This window comes from Rhea americana, unplaced genomic scaffold, assembly GCF_003343005.1.
Source record: "Rhea americana isolate MKP2758 unplaced genomic scaffold, rheAme1 scaffold_161, whole genome shotgun sequence".
NCBI lineage: Eukaryota > Metazoa > Chordata > Aves > Rheiformes > Rheidae > Rhea > Rhea americana.
In genome coordinates, this window is record NW_028185717.1 from 1259682 (window position 1) to 1265188 (window position 5507).

Below are 5507 nucleotides of genomic sequence, written 5' to 3' on the forward strand. Positions count from 1 at the left end.
CCAGCTCACATAACAACTACTCATTGCTGTTTACCTAAATTTACGTGAAACTTGCTTTTAATTACATATGCCAACAGAATCTTGATAGGAAGCAAAACAAGTCACATCTTGTCCAGCAGAATTATCCATATCTTACAGTTTCTGTAGTTGCTCCTCTCCATAATCAGAACCTGCTCTAGCTTCTTCAAATTCAAAAGTAGGGGTACCTGCAAACAAAAARGGAAGAACTTGATTTTTTTTTTCACCACATAGCTCACCTGTTTGCTTTGCCAAAGATGGGAGGGTAAAATTTCACTTGAAATTACTCAGCTACATGGAGGGTGGAAGCCAAAAGAATCTGAGCAACTTAATTTTMCTTGATGTTGATGCAGTTTTTCTTCTGCTGGTTTATTGTATTGTGTAACACAGGGTTTCTGAGATCTTAGCAATATTTCTTTCACTTTCTCTCTACCCAGTGGCCCTTGGATGAAGTGGAAAATGCAGTAATCTTTCTGTATCATTCATTATTAGGTCCCTGTGTCTATGTCAATTAGTTGCTTTTTTCCCCCCCGAATCTAACTTTCTAACACTATGCATTTAGCATTACTTACGCAAATATAACCTATGCAAAACAAAGTACATTCCCTTCATTCACTCCACAGAGCCCTTCAGAAACATTTGTTTATTTGGAGCAAAATTAACAAAAGATTCTCCTACCCACTGACTTGTTCTTATTTACAATAATTTTATTTATCCCAGCTGCAAGGCTCCCAACCCTCAGGAAAACTAATGCACATTTCTTCAGGCAGGATGCAAGAGATTCACTCCTTGGGTTGAACGAGGGCAAGCTATTCTCCTGCTCGTCATCCTCCTGGAAGCCTGCGCACAAGGCARGCTGCGGGCGAGCTGACCGGCCCGCACAAGCGCCAGCTGGCTGCGCGTCGGAGGCATGCTCTTCTGCTGCAGGTAGCTGGGGCATGCCTGACGGGGCGGGCAGCGGAGCCGGCTGCGAGGCCTGCGCGGCGGCGGTGGCGGCGGGAGGATTTTAGCTGAGCTGCTACTGGCATCTGGTGGAAGAAGCAGGGAAGAGAGACTTGTCCTTCACGAGGATGCTCCTGCGGCCACACCAAACGACTGCAACGCATCCAAAGATCTTACCAAGACATGCAGCACATGCACGCTTCTGACCCCAGAAAGTGTTCAAACATTTTCATGCTTGAGCACTTTTTGTATTCTTGCACTTACTTTTTTATTTTGACTATATACTACACACTTATTTTTATTCTCATAGTAACAGGAAGTACATTGCAGAGTTATATACCTTATCACTATGTAAGGTATCATTAACACTGAGTTAAGCTTCCAAATAACAATAAAGCAAGCAAAATACTCGCTTTAGTGTAAATGGAGATATCTCACAATCTTTATATGGAAGGTGTGTGTCTTGCTCTGAACAGAGCCACTTCACCGAAGTGAAAGGCGCTGATTCAAAGCGGCTGAGGAGCTTCCCTGCTAAAGCAGGGCACTGGGGCTCGCAGGGGAAGGAAAAAAGGGCAGAACTTCATCGGGGTCTCGCACAAAGCGTTACAGGGCAAGGCAGCTGCGAGAGGCAAACTGCACACGCAGACACCCAGAGCTACCTGCAAAGCTCCCCTCAACCGCAGAATTTGCTCTYTGCTTCACTTAGAAGAATCTGTTTCTTAGAAAAGACTGTCACTAAGAAAAATTTGTCTTTTAATATTCAAGTAAGGTCAATGATTATGAAAAYGCTACAGCCACTTAAACTTTAAAAGAAAAAAAAAGAAAAAAAAAACACTTTCATTCAGCAGAATTACGCAAGAGCGGGACAGACCCCAAGCCAGCCACAGGCATTAGATAGTTGTGTACAAGCAACACTTGTGAGCATAAATTAAAGCAACAGAAGAACGCTGGGGTGTTCTTAGGGGGACTTAGGGGGAATTTCTTCCCTGTGAGAGTGACAGAGCACTGGAACAGGTTGCCCAGAGAGGCTGTGGAGTCTCCTTGTCTGGAGATATTCAAGGCCCACCTGGATGCAACCCCGTCTACCAAGCTCTAGGTGACCCTGCTGAGCAGGCAGGTTGGTCTAGTTGATCTCCGAAGGTCCCTGCCAACCTTACTGATTCTATGATTCTATGTGTGATCTGCTCACCCGCGTTAGTTCTGTCTCAGGAATACCCTGTATTTGAATAAAGAGGAATCCAGAAGTCAGATATTCCAAATTGTGCCAGCATTCAAGTAGGAGTTACTTTGACATCAGCCCCTGTGCAAAACAGAAATATTAAGACAGGATCAAAACAGAATCAAGATGAAGGAATAGAGTTAATGTCAGTTGACAAAGGCTTACAGAAAATAAGGCTTTATCAAACAAAGCTAATTCATATATAYTTTTTGAGGGGTAAGTTTACATACTTACATGAAAGGTAACTGCAGATACTTCTTTTCTAGACTGCACAGCTTTCTGATAGGAGCTGGCACTCTGGCATGAAGTATATTTAAAAATAGCGCAAAAATAACTTAATGGAATCACATGAATAGCAAAAAAGGAAACATTTCATCAAGAAATATCCAAACGGAAAAGATCCTGCACCAAAGGTTCAGTCAGAAAAAGAGGGATGTATTTGGTATCATGGAGCTAAATCTTGAAGAAGTCTAGAAGCAAAAGTTAAGACGCACAGAATGCACTTGAGTTCATGCCAAACTAAGCAAAAACTTAAATTCAATATTAGGTATTTCTTATGTTCTCCAAGACATGTGAATTATACTATACAAAACTTTGATACTTGAGGCAGTGCTTCAGTATTTTAYTGGTACATCTCAAAAGTACTCTTCTAAATCCAGTTATAAACTCGCTGCTATGGCAAAAGATAGTGTAACTTCTGCAAAACTCAAGTTTGCCACAGGATAAGGTATTAATCCTCTGAACAGAGCAAGTCTTCCTTCATTTAGAGTTTTATTACCTTTGGTATCTCCTGCATGTTCAAAGTATTCTCAAGTCAGGCTCCCCTTCTCCAGGTGCCTTATCAAAGCGTTGGACAAATACAGACGATACCTAGAAAAGCAATGTCCGCAGAAACAGTTATGCTGGTTCAGTCAACCTAAAATCCACACACATCCCACCCCAAACTTAACCAGCTGGCAGCACCTATCATCAAGCCAAGTCTTTGTAAACATTACAGAAGACAGCCACGAGCTCCTGAACTACAAATTCCACTACAGAGCCCGTTTCACCAGTTTCAGTTCTGCAAAGTCAGCCGAAGCACACCAAGAGCACCAGGGCACTTGCTTCCCCTTCCAGATCCTTTTAAACATTATTACTTTCATACTTTCTTCATTAATTTAGGAACCAAATGGTACTTAGAGATACTTCTTTAATATCTAAAACTCAAATTAGAAATAAAAACAGAGAGGACTATAACATCTAAACAACATTTCTAGTGCTCTATTTGCTGTTTCTAGCAATCTTTAGATCACGTCCAGCACCTTTCTGGTAATACACACTCATTAATCTCAACACAGAAGTAAAATAAAGGATGATCTTAAGCTGAGCCTCCACCAAAGGGTCYTAACATACAATACCTGCCAGCAATCCAAGTCCCTCTTCTCATTTTTTTAATGCACCCACATAGAAGTGTTTTACACTGTGATATTCTATGGTATCACACTGCAAAGAAATCATTATATGCAGCCTGACAGCCTAGCAGCCAATACAAATCAGCCTCTGGGACCTCCAGGATGAGACAATTTAAAGAACTTTTTGGCATTTAAATAAGCAAAAYAATCCTCTCATGGCCAGCCTCATCATCTCAGATCAAGCTGGGACACTTAYTATGAAATACATGTCTACCCACCAATTTTCATCAAAGTCAGTATTTCACTGCAAGTTCAATGGATCAACCCTTCCTTAAAATTATATAGCTGGGGGGGGGGGCACAAAAACAGAAAAGGGGATAAGACTACTTTTAAAGCTATATCAGACATTTCCACATACAAACATGTAAATCTGATTTTTACACACACATGCCACTGACCTCAGTAAGAWTTATGAACAATACCTCAGCTTATTCCACCTGCTTACCTTCAAAATAATGTCAGGACAGAACACTTATATTTTTATACATATACACAGGCAGTAAACTGAGTAGAAAACTGAGTTAAATTAAAGGCAGTGAATGTTAGTAACATGCAACTTGGGTTGGGAAAAAAAATCACTAACAGGCACAGCCTTTGAATAATTTGAATAGGAGAAGGATTGTGGCTTCCTTTTTAGGATTCCTGCTAAATTATGGAACAATTAACTTGACCACATAACTTTTTCCATCAAGAAAAGAGSTCAGTAAACAACGTAAGCACCTGCTCTGCATGCATTCGGCCTGTGAGAGTGAGACAGATGCACACASCTGGGAACACCACCTAAAGGTAACATCGCTCAGACAGTATCACATCCTAACTTCAGTTTTGTTATTTTAGCTGCTTGTGCAAATTTTAACCCCACTTTCCATTAAGTGAAACATGTAACAGTTATCTCTAAACATTTATTTAAATCTATTTACATAGTATCATTATGGAAGGTATGCATGGTGCAACCAGTGGAATCACAAGAGTCTCATAAACAATATAAATAAAATATAAATTTGACTAATTTTTACAAAGATGAGAATCACTAGGTTATCAAATTCTCTCAGGTATAAATATTATGAGGTAAGCAACACTTAAGATGAGGCACTTAAAATAACCCAAAAGGTTGTTAGTGTACAAAATTATGATCAGGAACAGTTATTCATCTTGCCCTCAAWTATATTTTAAAATGATTTTGTAGTCTATATACATTGTCTTACAGGTCACTGAAGCAAAGCATTAAGTATGAAAAAATCAAGCCATCATCACATGCCATTAGATAAAATTATACAGGTAGATGAGTAAACTGGAATATGTAGTGATACGATAAAAAGAGTGCCTCACAGAGAGAATGTTTTTCTATTTGGGGAAAATATATATATATATAATGCTAACAGAAAGTTAGCTTGGTATTAACAGACAAATCTGCCAAGCTAGAAAAAAACATCCTACTGAGTTCAAGGAAGGAATGCCAATTAGGACAGGATTTAAGCCTTAGTGGGATTTATGGTAATTAGAAATGTAACTTTACAAAGAAATTAATTACGTCAATTAAAACACTTAGTAAAATTTACTGGGAATTTATATTGTATTATATTTATATGGTGCTGATCAATGCCCAATTTATTAAAATTACTTAGGCGCACTTCCAAGAAAATGTACCAAAGTAGTACAGGAATTCCAATTAAGATGTGAAACTAATATTTGCAATAAGCATTTCCTTATCAAGATGCACACAGGAAATAATGCTCAATAAAAGAAATAAGGAATTAAAACTGGGGGGGCAGCACAGATGTTTATTCCTCCCCGTAACAGCACRGCCTGCTAGAGTCTGCCTGGGAAAGATGGAAAGATGATCAATATTTTCTAATGATATTAAACAAAAAAAAAAA

General features: G+C 39.3%; 1 long non-coding RNA gene across 2 annotated transcripts; it reads right to left on the reverse strand.

Moving 5' to 3' along the window:
• Positions 1 to 50: 50 nt before the first annotated feature.
• LOC146598521 (uncharacterized) lies at positions 51 to 3216 on the reverse strand. Of its 2 annotated transcripts, none has more exons than XR_014895257.1 (3): positions 2958 to 3216; positions 2150 to 2260; positions 51 to 206 (listed from the first exon to the last, which is right to left on the reverse strand). It is a non-coding gene; the product is annotated as an uncharacterized LOC146598521 (long non-coding RNA). The 2 variants fall into 2 exon arrangements; XR_014895256.1 differs by lacking the exon at positions 51 to 206 and adding an exon at positions 647 to 1094.
• Positions 3217 to 5507: the final 2291 nt, after the last annotated feature.